The following is a 20,424-nucleotide window of genomic DNA, read 5'->3' on the forward strand; positions in this document are numbered from 1 at the left end:
TAGGTGCATAAAGTCATAAAATCTGGTTAACTAGAGATTCCAGGTAACTGGCTTTCTGCTGCTCAAAATGCTGGTAATATTATTGTCATCATTAGGCTCAGTGGCACTCCTCTGAGGCAGTGTAAAGTGCCTGATACTAGAATTCTCCAGTGGTAGTATGAGCACAGTGACATGGATGAATATAGTCTTTTGAGTATTTTCTACATAATACTGACTTTACTTTTCTCAGTTTGGCCGCTTCAATTTGGGGACTTTTTGGACTAATTTCAGCCAGTTAGTCTCTGGCCTCCCGTCACTGTTGGGGTCTGCCTCCTCCCTGGCTGGTTCTGACCACTCCTGCCCACCAGCGCTCTCCACGTCATCCCGTGCCTGCCTGAAGATGCGTAAGGGGCTGTGATGTCTCTCAGTTGCTGGCCTTCTGCCAACGGCCATTCTCTGCCTGCTGTATCTCTTCTCTGCCATTCACACTACAGCCCATCCCCTATTCTTAAAAGCTGTCTTTCCACCTTGGCTTCCCTGATATTTCTCTTGGTTCTTCCTCTTTCTCTCTGACTCTTCTTCTCTTATCACCATCCCTTACATATGCCTTCCCCAGAAATCAGTCTTTGGTCTTATTCTGACTCTACCTTCTCTGTCTCTTCCCCATAGCTTCTATTCCCAGGCAATGATTCCCTATCCAGTATCCCATCTGTCAGTCTCCCGGGGTGATGGATTCAGAGACATTTGAATAAAGTCAACAAAGGAGGTAATCCAAGGTGAGGGATTTGGAGTCTGTGCTTGGGGGAGGGCTGATGTCCGTGTAGGAGAGAGCATTTGAGGGGAGTAGCAGAGCCTGTGGAGGAAGGCTGAACCTATAGCAGCTTAGAAATCTTCAAATTGCTGGCATTATCATTACTACACTAGAGGAGTATTAGTAATAGTATTACTATTATTGTTACTACTATTGGAGCAGTAGTAATGCCTATGAAAATGTAAATACCCTTTAAAAGAGTGATATTTTAAAATATTTAGAGGTAATCCCTTAAAAGGATGAACTCCCCACTTTCTATGACTAAATACATGTTTGGAGAGCGTGTGAGACGCTGATACTCAGGCGGCACAGAAGGTGGCGCCAGAGAAGGAGCCAGGGAGGTGAAGGAGCAACCTCCCGGACTGCAGGGCTGACGCGATGACGTCATCCGCTCAGGTGACCGGCTGCATCCTCCTCCCCTCCCACACTCTGGCCTGTTTTCAGCAGCCTCCTGTGTGGCTGACGTAAGGGCCACCTTCCTGTGACATCGCCAGGTCTCTAGTCACAGACCATGGTTTCCTGCAGGAAGACTGGTGATTCTTTCAACAAGCTGATGTTCCGGGTTCTGCTGACAGTGCAGTCCCCCAGACTGGGTTTTCCAGTCCCCACTATGCTATTTGCAAACCTGTGAAGGAGAGACCGGAAAGGGGACTTCATGTCTTCTCCAGTCCAGACTGAGTCAAATTCTCAGGAGGGAAATTATGATTGGCCCATGTTGGGCCAGTGTCCTCCCTGGCTTCGAAGGGAATTGATAACGTATAAACATGGCTGCTGAGGGTGTACGTTGGAGGGTGAGGCAGGCTGCTCCTAGACAAGGGTGCTCAGTGAGGTCAGAGCAGGTATTTCAAAGGCCCCTTCTACATTGGAGCAAATTAATAAGATAAATAATATCATTTCTATGTTCTTAACTTAATAGCATTGATGCCTAGAACATTATCAAGTATGTGTCATTTTATGCAGTAGTGGTCCTGTATAATACAATTTAATGTTTCTAAGGGAGCACACACACAAATTTAATGCCTAAACGGTCTGTGTGACTTGGGCAATTCTCCTGAATTCAGTCAGTCTGATGCTAATGGCTCTCGAACAAGGGCCTCAGCTCAACACCAGCTGAGCTCAGTCTGGCAGGGGCCAGTAGTACCCATCTGTAACCAGGTAAAAGGGCAAGACAAATGGTTCAAAAAAGGCCGAATTCTGAATTTTGCTTAAGGCTATGAGCACTGCTTCCAGTTAATAGAGGTGAATCTAGGGGGTAGTGGTGGGGATGAGAAGATGGTATATTTGGGGGATTTTACATGATATTTACTTCTATTATATTGAAATAAATTCATAATACAGATTTCTACTACTTGCCTGTTTGGGATGTGGAGCAAGATTTTACAGACCAAGGTTTTTAATACCCGGTTTTGTTTTGAGTATAGATGTTTTTGAAGTGTAGCTGGTAATCATGACCAGATAATAACATATCCCAGATGAAACTAACGAAATTGAAGAATGACCTGACGATTTGATTTAAGTCTAAAAGATTTTTACAGCTTGGCCATAAGAATGAGATGTTCTTTCCTTCCTCAAGACTTGTATGCAGCGTCTCTTTGGAAATAGCCCGGTAATCTTCCGGAGCAAAATGAACCTTCGCAGGCCCTATGTCATCTTTGTGATCTTGTCATAAAAAGAAGAAGAAACACAGCAATGGAAATGTGCAATTTCAGCTAAAAGAAATTTTTGGTTTTGAATATCAGGACAAAGTAAAGAAAGAGATTATGGGAAGGAGGGGGAAGGGAGGCCTTGTTTGAGGTTTACTGAGCTAGTTTAGCTTTTATTTCTAATTTAATGAGATGGCTTAGGGGTGACTTCTGTCTTTAAGGTTTCAATTACTGAGTTGTCTGTGATTGAAATCTAATACTTATGCAGATGACTGGGAGCTAATTTGCAATATTGGTGCCAGAACAATATTTATAGATACATATAAATGATTAATATGTGATGAATGATATCCTAATACTTTGCATGTGTTGATCATTTAATCTCCAAAACAACCTTATATGGTAGGGATTGTTTGTATCCCTGTCTTGTCAATGAAGAAACCACAGAGAGGTTAAGTTCATTGCTTGAGGTTGTGCTGGTAATAAGGTTTGGGGTCAGGATTCAAATCCCAGCAGTCTGACTTCAGAGCTGAAACATTTCACCACCATGTTAAACTCCCAGGAACCATTTTGGTTCTGAGAAAGTTGTTTAATCTTTGTGTCTTAATTCCTTTGTCTTTAAAGGCCTGCAACAGAACTTCCTGCCTCCCCAGCTCAGAGAAGTGTGCTGAGATTAATAGCAGTGTGTGTCCATTTCAGCCTCTGTGGGTCTCTCCTGTATGCACCAAGCTCCCTTTGAAGTCAATAAAAGCCCTATGTGTGTGTGAAGGGAAGCAGGGCCCTTGGCAGTTGAGGGGATGTGTAAATATTGAGGGAACATAAATAAATCACTTTTATTTTCTTGGAAAATAATCTATATAAACATCAAATCACGTGAAATGCTTTGTATTGTGTGTTTGCAGGTAACATTCTCCCATATGGGAGATTCTCATTTTGAAGTCACAATCTATGGAAAGTACCCTTAGGGAATAATTTTATGTTTCTAGTGTTTGCCTCTCAGGTAAACCACAAACTTCTCAGGGTCAGGAACCAGGTCTGATCCATCTTTATTCTAAAGATTTCCTTATTTTTCCCTCCTTACTCTCTTTGGTACTTGGTACATAGTGGGTGCTCAGTAAAGCCTTGCTGAGTGAATGAAAGCTGGGGGACTTGGATTTTGTATAGTCATTTCTTGGTTAGTTTCATTAGTAGTGAGGGAGATTACATAGAAGAGCAAGAACTGTTTGGGGAGAATTTTGACAAGAGCAATTTTATTTTTTTTTTTTAAATTTTTTATTTTTTATAAACATATATTTTTATCCCCAGGGGTACAGGTCTGTGAATCACCAGGTTTACACACTTCACAGCACTCACCAAATCACATACCCTCCCCAATGTCCATAATCCCACACCCTTCTCCCAAACCCCCTCCCCCCCGGCAACCCTCAGTTTGTTTTGTGAGATTAAGAGTCACTTATGGTTTGTCTCCCTCCCAATCCCATCTTGTTTCATTTATTCTTCTTCTACCCACTTAAGCCTCCATGTTGTATCACCACTTCCTCATATCAGGGAGATCATATGATAGTTGTCTTTCTCTGCTTGACTTATTTCGCTAAGCATGATACGCTCTAGTTCCATCCATGTTGTTGCAAATGGCAAGATTTCATTTCTTTTGATGGCTGCATAGTATTCCATTGTGTATATATACCACATCTTCTTGATCCATTCATCTGTTGATGGGCATCTAGGTTCTTTCCATAGTTTGGCTATTGTGGACATTGCTGCTATAAACATTAGGGTGCATGTGCCCCTTTGGATCACTACATTTGTATCTTTAGGGTAAATACCCAATAGTGCAATTGCTGGGTCATAGGGCAGTTCTATTTTCAACATTTTGAGGAACCTCCATGCTGTTTTCCAGAGTGGCTGCACCAGCTTGCATTCCCACCAACAGTGTAGGAGGGTTCCCCTTTCTCCGCATCCTCGCCAGCATCTGTCATTTCCTGACTTGTTGATTTTAGCCATTCTGACTGGTGTGAGGTGATATCTCATTGTGGTTTTGATTTGTATTTCCCTGATGCCGAGTGATATGGAGCACTTTTTCATGTGTCTGTTCGCCATCTGGATGTACCATCCATCTTTTTCAAAGAAATGGAACAAATAATGCTAAAATTTATATGGAACCAGAAAAGACCTCGAATAGCCAAAGGGATATTGAAAAAGAAAGCCAACGTTGGTGGCATCACAATTCCGGACTTCAGGCTCTATTACAAAGCTGTCATCATCAAGACAGCATGGTTCTGGCACAAAAACAGACACATAGATCAATGGAACAGAATAGAGAGCCCAGAAATAGACCCTCAAATCTATGGTCAACTAATCTTCGACAAAGCAGGAAAGAATGTCCAATGGAAAAAAGACAGCCTTTTCAATAAATGGTGCTGGGAAAATTGGACAGCCACATGCAGAAAAATGAAATTGGACCATTCCCTTACACCACACACAAAAATAGACTCAAAATGGATGAAGGACCTCAATGTACGAAAGGAATCCATCAAAATCCTTGAGGAGAACACGGGCAGCAACCTCTTCGACCTCTGCCGCAGCAACATCTTCCTAGGAACAACGCAAAAGGCAAGGGAAGCAAGGGAAAAAATGAACTACTGGGATTTCATCAAGATCAAAAGCTTTTGCACAGCAAAGGAAACAGTTAACAAAATCAAAAGACAACTGACAGAATGGGAGAAGATATTTGCAAACGACATATCAGATAAAGGACTAGTGTCCAGAATCTATAAAGAACTTAGCAAACTCAACACCCAAAGAACAAATAATCCAATCAAGAAATGGGCAGAGGACATGAACAGACATTTCTGCAAAGACAAGAGCAATTTTAAAACACTGATTACAAGAGAGAGAGAGTATGAGGAATCGAGGCTAGATGTGAAAAGAGTTTCTTGACCAGCAGGATTGTAAAAAATTGGAAATTGTCTTATGGGACAAAGCGCCCATCTTTCTTTACAGATTTTAAATATTAGGTCATTTGGACTGGACTCAGTTCTGTCCAGAAATAAGGGGTTTGAGAGAGGAAATTGTGGTCACCCTTCTGAGCTCAGATTCTGTGACTAGAGGCATAGAAGCAGCAGAGAAACCATTCACCATGGATGCAGTGCAAAAGAGAGCATCTTGGTAGATACTATCTGTGCCATAAGAAATTTTTAGTATCGATTGTATTCCAGTTAAACTTTCTCGGATACAGTGATATCTCCCAAGGGGTCCCATAGAAGGTCTGCTCTTCACATGTTAACCAATCCAGTGCATTTCAACATTTGTCAGGTCAAGGAACATAAAAATCTTAGAAGCTGGTTAGAACCTTCTCCCAGGAATTGAGACCCAGAAGAATTTCATCTTTGGCATCCATTGCTCCTGAGCTTAGTATTTTGAGTCCTTGTTTCCTCATTATTCTAAGGAGGACAACATAATCATGGCAATTTCAATTCTTAATGACAGAGAGTATCAGTGACTTCTTTTTTCCTTTTCCAGTCAATTAATCGGTCAGTCAATACTTTTTGTATTGTCAGTCAATACTTTTGACCTTCTGTGAAGGTCATTATGCTACAGTTAAATTCAATATTGAAAGAGTGATGTAAGGGTAAACAGTGCTTCAGGAATACAAGGATAGGTTAATATTAGAAAACTTGTTAATGAAATAAAGGGAACCCTCACATAAATCTCATAAGGCAGAAAAGTGCTTGGTAAAAATCAATATTTAATCTTAATAAAATCTTTTTGTTATATGGGATTTAGTGATACTACTTTTAAAATGATAAAAAGTGAAGACAAAAGCTAGAAGAATTTGTGTAAAAAGAATAAGACAAGGATGTCTACTTTTACCAATAACATGCAATATTGTTTGGCAGTCCCAGCCAATGCAATCAGACAAGGCAAGGAAATAAGAGGTATAAATATTGGAGATAAAGTAAAAACATTTTTATTTGCAGATAAGAATCAAATAAAAGATTATTAGAATTTTAAAAAGACTATTAGAAAGAAACCCAGAAAAGTGGACAGTTTTAAGTAAACAAACAAAACAATAGCTTTTTAAATTGACCTTTTGTGTTTTTAACTAAAAATTTCAGATTGAATAAAATGAGAAATTCCATTAATAGTAGCAACAAAATAGAAAATTTATAGAAATTGTAAGAGAAGTACAAGACTTAAATGAACATATATATATAAATTAACTCTAAGAAATAAAAGACTAGAGTAAATAGAAATATAAGTATATAAATATAGATTAAAAATGTCATGTTCTTGGAAGCATTCAATATTGTGAAAAAGTAAAAGATTTAATGCAAATGCAATAAAAATCCTAATGGGATTTTTTTGGAAACCCAACAGAAATGATTGTGTAATTCATTGGAAATAATAATACACAAAAATAACCCAGAAAAAATTTATAAGAGTAATGGGAGAGATGTTCTAAAGGAAATAAAATGTATTTTAAAGATTCACTATTTAGTGTAATTTACTGGCCATAAAAAATAGAGATAAATCAGTGGGCCAGAAGAGTGACTGCAGAACAGATCCAAGTAATCATCAGCCTGAGGTATATTGTAAACGTGGAACAGAAGGATAGTTTATTCAAATAAAAGGTATTATGACAGGCTAATTTTGGGTTTTTTTATTTCATACTTTATTCTGTTGTGGAAAGATGAAAGTGCTGGAGTAAAATGTGAATATTTTTATAATTTTCTGATAGGAGAGCTTTTTAATATAATGCCAAAGGCTGAAACCACAAAATTTTGATAGATGTAACTATATAGAAACTTAAAACTTTAGTAGGAAAAAACCCACTCAAATGAGTAAGGGTACCATGCTCCAGGTGTGCGCTTATACTGTCCATCATGTACCAGACCCAGTGCCTAAATTGTCAGAATTTTGTGAGCTGATTGATAAACAGAGCCATCACTAAAAATTAAATTATATATACTTATAGTTTAATGAATTTTACTAAGAACAAAGCTAACAAATACACAAACTTACCTCTTCTTGATTATTTTACTACTTTTGCTATTATCTATGCTCTTGAGTTTATGTCTATTATATCTGTACAGTTGGAATATAATGTAATCAATTACAGGGAGGGAAACAACTGGAACCAGAGGCTGGGATGCCACCAGCACCTTCCATCTCTCTTCCTGGTTCTGCTCTGGTTCTTGCTACAAGTCAGTATCAGCCTCTTTTACTGAACAGCAGCATCTTTACATGATTTGGACATGTTAACCAGCAACTATGAGACTTCCATTTTTAATCTCACTGCCAGAGAGGCAAAGAGACTTTGAAACTTGTTATCTTATCTCAGGAGAAAAAGAGCCCTGAGAGCGCTCTGATTAACCTGTTTGGGGTAAGTGACATCCCCCAAGCCAGTCAGAATGGCTGAAGTCTTCTTGATGACTGGCCTAGGGTTGGTTGGGTGGCTGGTCCAAGATCAATGTTAAGTGGGAGGTTACGATCTTTTAGAATAGAGTCACTACTTTTTGAAACACATATTAGGAGCATTTCCTAGAGAAGCATTTTGTTCTGGGCAGGCAAAGAATGAATATCCATGATGCTGAGCTTCTGTTTAAGTTTTATCCAACTTCTAGAGAGATCTTTCCTTGAATTACAGAAGCTTGTGAACCACAAGAAATTGGGTCTTGTATAAGCCCAAAGCCTACATTATTATAAAAGTGATACCAGAGATTTTGAGATATAAAGATGCTTTTGTCTTTTCTTCGAAACCGATGCTCCTCTACTAGTCCTCACTCTCATTGTCAAGTGAATTCATAACCTCTGAAATCCTTTTTATAAAACAAATCCTTTGTTTTTAAAAATCATTAATTATTAATTAATTATTAATATTATTAATTATTAATCTAATTAATATTTTGAAAACTGTAAAGAAAATAAAAACTATCACCATTTTTGTATTTACTTTCCCAAATACTTATCACCGATTTGAGTTTAGTGAACATTTATTGCATACTTACTACAGGGTGACACCAAAGGAGGGGGAGAAGTAACCTCTTCCCTCAGAGCCCCCACTTATTGGGAGACTCGGTGTGAGTATATTTGGTCTGTTTGGGGCTGAGATTGGCTCTTGATCATGATGAGAGGCAGAAGAACAGCCTCCTTCCTTTGGATTCCCATGAATCTAAGGTTCTGAATGACTTCTTGAAGCTGCATCCCTGTCCCTGTGTAAAGAGTCATGACTCCAGTTATGAAATTGAACCCTGGCCCAGAGATCATGGACCTCAGTGCAGTCATCCAACACCTAAAGAATACTAAGCAATGGGCTTAAAAGGAAATCAACGTAATTTCACTGTCTTTCTAGTTTGGTGCTGTGGTGATTTCATAGCCTCTGGTGTTGAGCAGAGGAACCATGATCTCTTTCTCCTGTTTTTATTTATGCTCCCTTTATAACCAAAAATCTTTATACAAGGAAACCTTCTGAGTTTGTCACTTAACACCGACAAAATGGCCATTTAGTTCAGGTTATCGCCAGATGTTCTTAGGACTAAGTTAAAGGCAGTGGTTGGGGATTATGGAAATCCAAGAGCATCTTGAATGATGGTATTTATTATGCTTCCTCTGGATGTCTTGATTTTGGGAAGAAATAGTTGAAAAGTATTGGATGACTTCAGCATTTTATCCAGCTCTGGAAAAAGTTAAAGGAATTTGTAGGAGGTGGAGGTCAAGTGGAGAGGTAGTACTCAAGGTGGAAAATTTTAATTTTATGGACATGGTGGAAGTCTCAGGGGCCTGGCAATTTTGGCAAATCCATTCTGGGCTGACACATTCAAGCCAGTTTTCATGAGCCACTGTAGCAAGGCAGGACTGGGGCCTCTTCGCTCTGACTTTGAAAACGGAGACTGCTCCAGGCAGAGATGTCAGTGTATATAGTTAACTGTTATGGATCTTACAATAAAAATTTGTTGAAGGTCATTAAACACTCATCTCTCTATGTTTATTACTTTAGTCTTTTATTTGTTGGTAGACATGGATCGTTTGATGTCAATTACCACCACACGTGGCATTTTATGCAGTAAAGGTCCTTATGGTTCTTGATGGGTAAATAAACAAGCTAGTGAAAAGCTACAGTGACAGTGGTTCTTCCATTTCTGCGCACTTAACAGCCCGAAGCCAGTGGGAAAAGGTCTCTCTACAGTTGTGTCTTCTGTGAGTGATGCTTTGGGCCTGAATCCACAGCCCTCACCTGTCCCCCTTTGCTCCCCACATGCTCTTCTCCCAGATGCTGCAGGGACTTTGGCAGCTCTGGATGAATTTGGGATTGGGCCTTTTCTTTTCTTTTCTTTTTAACTCATCACAAACCACTTGTTTATATGGAATGTCGCTTTCTTTAGTCCTGTGTGAAGAGGGAAATCTGTCTTTTTGCTCGGAGTAACCGTTGTTTTGTACTTATTTTAAGGTTGAGGTCAGGGAGTTTCCTTTCCCTCCTGGTTTTCTCCCTCCTTTCTCCTCTCCCTGCCTCTCTCGTGCTCTCTCTTTCTTTCTTCTTTTTCATGGAGTATTTAATTCAGAGCGACCTTCCTTGTGTTGAATCCATCTGAGAACATTGTTGCTCAGCTTCTCCCTGACTACACACATGATTAGCTGTTTTCTCATTTTTCCACAGTAATAAACCAAATATAATATATCAGTAATTCTCTTGGAGTGTGTATCTTATGCCCTTCTTTGTGCTAAATGACCTGATAATGCCCTCATGACAATCCTATAGAAGAGGTACTAATGTAATCCTATTTTACAGATGAGGAAACCGAGGCAATCACATAATCAAGGTCACATGACTAATAAGAGGCAGAACCAGATTCCTAAATCAAGTCTGTCAGATTTGCCAGATATGCCCACATGTAAATATGACCATTTTGCTAAAGAGCTCAAGTTCTTTTACCTGCATGCTTGATGTACCAGTTGTTCTGAAAAATAATATTATTATGTATAAATACTCAATTTTCAAATTATGCTACAATGTGCTTAGCTCTAAAATGATACCTACCGTACTCTATTCCTGACTTAATGTTTTGTAAGAATCTTATTCCACTTTAGGTTCATTGCCATGAAACATTAATTATCCTTGTCTTATAAAGGAGGCTGGGTAACGGAAATTTTTGTTTTAAAAAATCCAGGTAAATTCTGCCAAACATTATATGACCAAGAAACGTCTGTTTTTTAAATCAGTACTGTGAAGCTGAAGAGGAAAAAGTTACTCAGAGGAAACCTGACTTTCTCCTCTTTAGCGTCATGGTGATGAAGAAGGAAAAGATCGTTTTTTTCTGAATAACTTTAAAAGAAAACATAATGAACTTCATGTTGAAGAATAGTTAGTCTGCTGACATTCAGATAATCATTCGTCCCCCTCCCCTTTTTTGGGAACTCCATTTCACAGTGATATTCATTCATTGTACGTTTGGTCATGTAATGATCATAATATGATATAGAGAATCATTAATATTTGTTTTAAAAAGAAAAATAGTCTGGGGAATCAATTTTATTGATTTATTCATTAGATTTATTAGACTCCCACTAGCTAAAAGCTAGCAGTAATCTGTGCTTTCAAATATATAGATTGTTTTGAAGTTATACCAAATAGTGAAAACATAAGCTTTCTCTGAAAAGGAAAATGCTTCCAATAAACAAACCCTTCATTCTGGCCTGTGAGAAAGCAGAGGAGTTTCAGGTCTTTACCTAAGAACACTTAAATATATCCTTTGTGTCTTCCTCTTGAAAATTAATTGCAGCTTCAGGAAAACAAAACAGGCGAGCCAAACCATGCATGCCTTTGTCTTAGGACCTGGAACATCTCCCCCTTACATTAGCTGTAGCTCTTCCTTCTGTCATCATGTTCTTATTACTCTTCTCTTGAGCACTCACAACACTTAGAGTAGATTGAATTCGGAGAGTTTATAAGGTGCTGACTAACATTGTCGCCTTTTATTTACAGGTGCTTTTGGCATGTTTATTAGAACTAGCCACTTCATGAAAAATACTTTCCTTCTAACATTAAGTATAAAATGTTATTTGTCAACAGGTGATAAATTAATTGTCATATTTAAATTCTTTTTGTGCATTTAGGCATATGAACGTGTCTAATGCATTTCATTTGAAGTGTATAAATCTTTAAGTGCACTGTTCCATTACGTGACATAATTCTCTTAACCATTTTACGTACATAAAAAGCTCACGTTCATATTAAATAAGTTTTTTCTTGCCCCAAATGGGAAGGGCTGACCTAATATAGCATGTGCTACACATTTCCTTCCAAAATAGTCCATGACGGCCTGAAGCCAAAGTTTTAAGAAAGTGCCATATAATTGATATTGTAAAAGAGAAATGGTCACCTTGCATCAGTCCTAAATGTGGCAAGAACATCCTTTAAAATGCCAGTGGCCGTAATCTGAAATTTCATACTCATTGGTATCAATCCATGAACAAGTCACCCTTTTGTATCAAACTTTCCTGAATTATAAAATGATCATAATAACCACAGTACTGTAATTGTATAATGATAACAAGGGATATTCTTTAATATCTTAACCTGTAAATAGGAAACATCAAGTTTTAACTAAAATGTATGCTTTATAGTACAGAACATTTCCAGTAGTCACCCTTTCTACTTAAGTTAACATTCCTGGAAAGACAATTTCTGCTTGTTCTCCTTCTAGAAAACTGGACCTTGATTCAGATGATTCAGGTTCCAGTTCTGACTCACCATCTAGAGTTAAGTGACCTTGGCAAGTCACATAATCTGTTGAAGGTCTAGTCTCCTCTTCTAGGAGAGATTATGTAATATATTCCATATCTTACTCTGCCAGTTCTGGAAGTGTTTATGTATTGTAAAGGGATGTTTAAATGGCAAGTGTTAATTCAGTGTTTCTGACTATCTCATCTTCCAAGAATACTTTGGATGAACTTTCTTCAAGTCTTTAAATAGCAGGGAGTCAGATTCTTTGCTTCTTTGTGTTGTGAAGATTTCATTGAAGCAAATACGATTAGAAACATTTTAAGAAAAGTCAGTTCAACGTCAATGCCCCTTTGTTTAACTCAACAAATTTCAAGTGCAACAAAAGAATTTGGAAAGCTTCTTGGAATTGAAATGGATTTTGATCCCTATTGTGCCTAAGAAAACTAACTTTGGTCTACAATTATTGATAAAAACAGCAGGATCTAATATAAGCAATGCCTCGTAGGTCCAGAATGTTCAGGTTTGATTAGTGAGACTCAACCTGCAAGGGGAAGAAAATGAGGAATCTCTAGCTGGCATGGTGTTAAGGGCATGTGTTTTAGAGCCAGGAGTTTGGTTTCAGTTCTGCTTAGCAATGAATTAACTGCATGCCCTGTGGGTAAGTTGCTTAGAGGATCTAAGCATCAGGTTGCTTACTTGTAAAATGGTCCAGCATCCAGAGGTGTCAAGAGGATTATTTGAGACAATGTTAGCTAAGTGCAGAACAGAGTCCTGATATGTAGTAACTGTTTACCCTGTATAGAGTAGCTATTTTTATAGATGCCATTCTTAAGGGTCCACAGATGTAAGGGGCTGTACTTGGGACTTTACAGAGCAAAATTAAGATATGGCAGTGAAGGGGCATTTGGGTGGCTAGTTGGCTTAGTGTCCCAACTCCTGATATCACTCAGGTCTTGATCTTAGGGTTGTGAGCTCCTGCCCCACGCTGGGCTCCACACTGGGTTTGGAACCAATTTAAAAACAACAACAAAAAAGATACGGTATTGTAGAAGCTTCACTAATGAGTCATCCCAAACCCCTTGAGGTTCTCCTTGGGACAGGCCTTTGGGACAGAGACTGATATTAGTTAAGTTAGTCCAAGTGATGGGCATTTATGAAGGCACAAGGCCCCCTGTTTGTAGTGAATTCCACTTGTTACAATTATTTTCCAAACACTGAGCTGCCAGTGTTAATGAAGTATTAAAGAGATCTTTAGCATGTAGAAGTCCCTGCTTTTCACTGAGATGTTCTATTGGAAGGTGAATTTTAGGGTGAGTTGTCATAAACACAAATATTAAGAAATTACAAACATTGCTGAAATAATCTAAATTCTAAAAATGGGCATGGATGGTATATCTGCATTTTATACAAAGTGCCTTCAATGTCCTATAAATTTGTTTATGTACATGGCATACATATAGTACAAGTTTTTATAACTGAAGAAGAAGTTCTGTGTGCCAAGTATTAACTTCCTTTTACGAGGAAACAGATTTCTTTCTTTTTTTTTTTTTTTTTAGATCTTGTTTACCTGACACAGAGAGAGAGATCACAAGCAGGCAGAGAGGCGGGCAGAGAGAGAGGGAAGCACGCTCCCTGCCAAGCAGAGAGCCCGATGCGGGGCTCGATCCCAGGACCCTGAGATCATGAACTGAGCTGAAGGCAGAGACTTTAACCCACTGAGCCACCCAGGTGCCCCAGAAACAGAAATTTCTAAAAGTTGCAGTAACGTTCTCAAATTCAAATGCATAAAAAATAGGGGAGCCAGAATTTAAATCCAATTCTGCCCAAATAAAAAACATTCTCATTCATTCTAACTTATAATACCCACAGCTAAAGAATTCACCAAAGCTCAGCGGATGGGCACATGTAGGAAGGAGTCATTCTTTTTTGTTTTGACGCTCTCAGGTGGAATATATAGGTTGTGGATATGGCAAAGAGCCTTAGTAAAGAAAGCCACATTGTATATCAAAGTTATGTTCCAGGAAAATCCAACTTTTATCCAAAAGACATGTAAGGAGCAGTTCTTTACTTAGGAATGAATAAAGTGCAAGGTCTATATTCATTTTCAGTTCACTACCACCCACCATTTACAATCTATCAGCACTGCCCTGTAACATAGTAAATAATACCTGAAAGACTCTACATAAATAGTGAAGAGGTATTTATAATTCTTACCTTAAAAATGTTGATTCTTGGGGCACCTGGGTGGCTTAGTCAGTTAAGCATCTACCTTGGGCCCAGTTGATCCCAGGGTTCTGGGATCAAGCCTTGCATCTGGCTTCCTGCGCAAAGGGGAGTCTGCTTCTCCCTCTCCCCTGTCTTTCCTCCCACTTGTGCTGTCTCTGTCTGTCTGTCTCTCTCTCTTTCACATAAATAAAATCTTTTAAAAAGATGTTGACTCTGGGCATGATGGATGAATTTTGCACTAAAGTAATGACTGTGTGTGTAAAGCTATCTCATGCATGGCGTGAATTAGGTAAAAGGACAGGATATAAAGATTTTCCCACCTTCACACTTTCTTCTGCCTTTCTTCTCTTTATCATTCTTCAAGGCAGGAAGGAAGGAATAGTGTCCATCTGTGCACTTACATGAAGAATAGCACATAACACGTTGTCACCTACAACTAAACATTGCTGCATGATATACTGTTCACGTAGCTTCACTGTTTCCTTACTTAAAACATATAAATGAGTGGTTCAAGTGTGGGACATATAATGTAGACCCTCCTTTGTTCCGTCCACGTTTGTTAATCACACTTCCTTTCTCTTGCCTCTTTCTGCTGTTGCTATCCAGTGTGCCATCTCAGTGTTGCTGCAGTAGCAGTGACAAAACAACAATAACAATGAACAAAAATAATAACAGCAGTTAACATTTGTTGGACACAGTACAGTGTTCTGAGAATTAAGTACGTTACATGAATTGTCTCCTTCGTGCTTCACAAACTCTAGCCACGAGTTGCTATTCCCACTTTAGAGATGAAGGGACTCAGGCTTGGGAAGTATCCAGTCTTAAGTATCTGGTACATTCTGGTTCTTATTAAAATTAAGTACACACTGAATACAGTTATAAAACTGGGATAGAATGCATGGAGCAGTTACTTGAGGACTCTGAAAAATGGAGAGTGGTTGGCAGGTTGGGGAAGAAGATCAGGAGTTGAACTGCCACTAAACAGGTCATTGTTTTTCTCTCCAGCTGAAGTCATTGCAGCCCCACACCCAGAAGTGGGTGCCGTGGTGCAGAGAGAGCTTCTGGAGAAATCCTCCACATCTGGTTTGAATAGCAGGAGAGGGAACTTCTAACATTCAGAGAGAATGGGGAAATTAACTTTTTTTTTTTTTTTTTTTTTACACACAAAATCTTTTCTCCATTCACTTGCACCTTAGTCTTCAAGCAATCCTGTAGCAATGTGGGTATGAGAACCAAAACTCTGAGAAAGGGTAACTTTCTTCCCTGATCATTAGAGCTTTGGTCCAAGAGAGTTGTCTAATAGGACCAACCTCTGTTGCTGTGATCTCAGAGTAACTAAAGCCCCAGTTTTCTGGTCAGAGTACTGAAAGTATGGGAGATTATTTTTTCAGGCGTTCTCACTATGAGAAGCTCCTTGAAAGATCATGAAGAAGATGCTATGGAACGTAAAATAAAAGCATACAATTCTTTATGAACTCCAGGCCCCACCCTGCATGCATGGACCTGGTTCTGATCAGCATGTAGAATACTTTGAGAATAAAGTAACAGATGCTGCTCAGGTCTCATCTGGCCACTGGGGGGTGGGGGTTGCACATGTGGGTTGGATCTGAATAGCATTGTTAAAGCCTAACTGACATCAAAATCTCAACCCAGAGGAAACAGGTTACAGCTTGCAGCCTGAACTTAAGGGGTTGATTGGTAGCTAAAACAAAAATTCAACATTCTCATAGGAATTAAATAAGACCAAGAATTTCACAAGATGATACTAAAAATGTCCAGGTACAATTCAAAATACTTGGCATTCAGGGCACCAGGGAAAATCTCAGTTCACCTGGGAAAAAACAGTCAACAGATGCTGACTCTAAGATGATACTGATGTTAGAATCATCTGTCAAGGACTTCAGAGCAGCTATTATAAAAACCTGCCAATACAGAATTGCAGCACTTTTGAAATGAATAATAAAATGGAGAGTCCTAGCAACGAAATAGATGGCATAAAGAATCATCCAAAGCAAATTTTAGAACTTAAAAATAACAATAATTAAAATAACTGAGTAGCAGAACGAGCCAAATAAAAGAATGAAAATAACAGAGTAAAAAGTCAATGAACTTAACGATAGATCAATAGAAATTATCCAAGCCAAATAACAGAAATAAAAAGGAATTAAAAAAAAGTCTTTCAGTTTCATTTCCAACATGTAAAGAGCTTGGACATCCCCACTCCTATTTTAGAACAAGAAAAAGCTGGAACAGCTAAAAGTTGATGACTTTTCTTGGACTCATCAGACAACTGAGGTCATAGGACTAAGCACAACCCCCAAATCTAAAGTAATAGGTGTATCCAGACAGGCACAGCTGAGATTTGCTTGCCTAAAGCAAAAGCCACTGGAGTCATAAACTGGCAAGATTACTTAGAAGGTGATTTTGACAAATTGCTTGAGGTGGAATGTGAGTAAGTGTGACAGTGCGGAGTTCCTAGGAGGCTGCAGTCTTTCATGGGCTTTACCTTTAGGAGTCCCACCAAGTTCTTACAAAAGATATCTGAAAAAGATCATCATGTGGCTTTGGCAGGAACAGGAAGAATGATCATTACAAAATAAACCCAGAGCCTTCCCTGTAATAAAGGCCCATTCTCCAGGGGAAAGCACTTGGTCAAAGACTTACTCCAGTTGGAGAAAGGCACTTCCCTCCACTCCATCTTCTCTCCAGCCTTTCTGTTTCACCTGAGGGAGAAAATTCATAGTCACCAAGGATCAGGGCCACAAGGAAACAGAATGGAATATTTAAGCCAGGGAAGGGAGTAGAAGGCAGGTGGGAAAAAAGGCAAAAAGGCTACTCCACTGGAGAAGCACTTACAAAGACAGCCATGAGACAAAGTCGACTACATGACAGAGATTTAATTAGAAGATTATAGATGCTCTTCCTCTCCCCTTTTACGCTAAGAGCTTACCACCACACCAGAGGACTCCAGTGTAAGTGAATTACAGCAGCAAGAACTGTAAGACACATACTTTTAGCAAGAGAATTGAGGGATTTTCAAAGGTAAAACAATGACACGAAAGGGATTGAAGCCTCTGGCACCTGTAACTATAGCAAGCATTGAACACAGCTCAATTCATACCTAGATTAACATAAATCCTTGCATAAAGGCCTGTTTTCCTAAGTTCATGTTACTCAGTGCAATATGTCTGCTCTCAACAAAAAATCACAAGGCATGCCAAAAGGTAACATATAACAATATGAAGAGATAAGCATTCATCAGAATAAAACTCAGATATAATGTAGATGTTAGAATGATGAGACAGGGAATTTAAAATCAGTATGATAAGCATATGAAGAGCTCTAGTGATAAAAATAGACAAGATGCAACAATAGATCGGTAATTTAAACAGAGAGAAGGAAACTTTAGGAAAATTTAAAAAAAAAATGCTAGAAATCAAAAGCAATGTATCAGAATGGAGAAGTCTAGGATGGGCTTATCAGTAACAGTGCAGCTAAGAAAAAATTCAATGAATTTGAAGATAGAGCACTAGAAACTTTCGAACTGAAATGCAAAGAGAAAGAAAGAATGAAACAAATAATCTGTAACAGAACAGAACATCCAAGAATTGTGGGATGATATAAAAAGGTATAACATACACATAATTAGTATGGGAATAAAATAGTGGAGCAAAAAAAATATTTGGAGTAACAGTGGTGAAACAAACAAACAAACAAACAAACAAAAAACTAATAGATACCAAGACCACTGATCCAGGAAGCACTGGGAGAACAGCAAGCTGGATAAATACCAAAAAACACACACCAGAAATGGCAGAAAACCAAAGACAAGAGAAAATCTCAAAAGATGCTAGAAGGGGGAAATCCCATTTCACCTATAGGAGAACAAGGATAAAAATTACAGTGTACTTCCTATCAGAAATCATACAACCAAATAAAGAGTGGAGTGAAATATTTAAAGGGTTGAAAGGAAAACATCACCGACCTAAAACTCTATACCCAGAAAAACTATTCTTCAGAGTGAAAGAGAAATAGAGACTTTGTCAGACTAAAACAAAACAAAACAAAACAAACATACAAACTGAGGGACTTTATCACCAACAGACTTGGTCAACAAAAAGTGTTTTAAAAATTTCTTTAAGCAGAAGGAAGATGGGATAGGTCAGAAATTCATATCTAAATAAAGAAAGGGAAGAGTGTCAAAGAAAGAATAAATGAAGATAAATAGAATAAATAAGAATCTTGTTTGTATTCTTAGTTGATTTAGAAGACAGCTATTTAAGTAAATAGTGGTAACAATATTGAGTTATTATAGCATATGAATAAGAGAAAGCCATGACACCAATGTCATGAGGGATGTAAGGGACAAATTGGGAATTATAAGGTAGCTGAACTACACATGAAATGCTGTAGTGTTTTTTAAAGGTGGATTTTGATTAATTAAAGATTTATATTGTATGTTCTAGGTAAAGTTAATTTTTAAAGCATAATTATGCTGAGATATGTTGAGAAGATATAAAATGGAATCATGTAAAATGCTCAAAACCAGAGAGGGCAGACAGATGGGGGGAAAAGAAGCAAGGAGCAAATGCAATGAATAGAAGATAGTTACAAATATGGCAGATATTAATACAACCACATAAACAATAACTTAAAAAATGAACAGAAAGTCAGACACCTGTAGGACAATAACAAAATATTTTAGCATTTGTGTTACCAGAGTCTCAGAGAAGAGAAAAATTGTGTTGCTGAATAATTAAGAGAAATAATGACTGAGAATGTCAATTTGGCAAAGGACAAAAACCTACAGATTCAAAAAGCTCAGGAATCCCCAAGTGCGATAAACCCAAGGAAATAAATGCCCACACATATCATAATCAAACTGCTGAAAAGTGAAGACAAATTAAAAATATTGGAAGGCAGCCAGAGGAAAATAATGCATTTGTTATGAAACAAATGTCTATGAAAACACATAGAATGTGTTTCCCATCAGAAGCCAGGAATGACAGAAGAAAGTGGCAGAACATTTCATAATGTGTTGAAAATAAAGAACTGTCAGCCCAGAATTCTGTATCAGGTGAAAATATCTTTTAGGAATACAGGTGAAATAAAGATCTTAGAATAAGGCAAGCCGAGAGAATGCATTGCTAGCAGATCTGCTTTAAAAGAATTGCTAATGGACAGGGGGACATAAGGCTGAAAGACACTGGGAACATCAGGAATGAAAAAAGAGCAGTAAAAATGGTAAGTATCTGGATAAATATAATAAACTATTATCCACTTAAGTTGTTAAAATATCTTCCACCACTGAAAACAGAAATTACAACATTCTGTAGTAAGGTTTTTAAGTATATAAGTGTAGTAGGTTAGACAAGCGTAACATAAAGTGGAGAGAGCAGAAGCCCATGTGGCGCCAAGTTCCTGTAATGCAGAAGTGGTAAAATACTGATGCTGAGTCAGCTTTGAAAAGTTAGATATGTATATTGTAATCCCCAGAGTAACCTTTAAAACACACAAAGAGATATAGTGAGAAAAAAAAGATAAGTTAAAATGGAATACCAAGACTGTTAAAATAATCCAAGAGTACAGGAAAGGTAAACAGGAACAAAAAACTATTATAAGAACATACTATGAGCAACTCTACGGCAATAAATTTGACAATCTGGAAGAAATGGATGCATTCCTAGAAACATATAAACTACCACAACTGAGCCAGGAAGAAATAGAAAGCCTGAACAGACCCATAACCAGAAAGGAGATTGAAACAGTCATTAAAAATCTCCAAACAAACAAAAGCCCAGGGCCAGACGGCTTCCCGGGGGAATTCTACCAAACATTTAAAGAAGAACTAATTCCTATTCTCCTGAAACTGTTCCAAAAAATAGAAATGGAAGGAAAACTTCCAAACTCATTTTATGAGGCCAGCATCACCTTGATCCCAAAACCAGACAAGGATCCCACCAAAAAAGAGAGCTATAGACCGATATCCTTGATGAACACAGATGCGAAAATACTCAACAAAATACTAGCCAATAGGATTC

The 20,424-nt window shown here is 38.2% G+C and overlaps 1 pseudogene; it reads left to right on the forward strand.

Moving 5' to 3' along the window:
* Nucleotides 1–1,168: 1,168 nt before the first annotated feature.
* Nucleotides 1,169–20,424, forward strand: part of LOC131827929 (tissue alpha-L-fucosidase-like) — a 78,338-nt pseudogene continuing 59,082 nt past the window's right edge.

This window comes from Mustela lutreola, chromosome 3, assembly GCF_030435805.1.
Source record: "Mustela lutreola isolate mMusLut2 chromosome 3, mMusLut2.pri, whole genome shotgun sequence".
In the NCBI taxonomy this organism is placed as follows: domain Eukaryota; kingdom Metazoa; phylum Chordata; class Mammalia; order Carnivora; family Mustelidae; genus Mustela; species Mustela lutreola.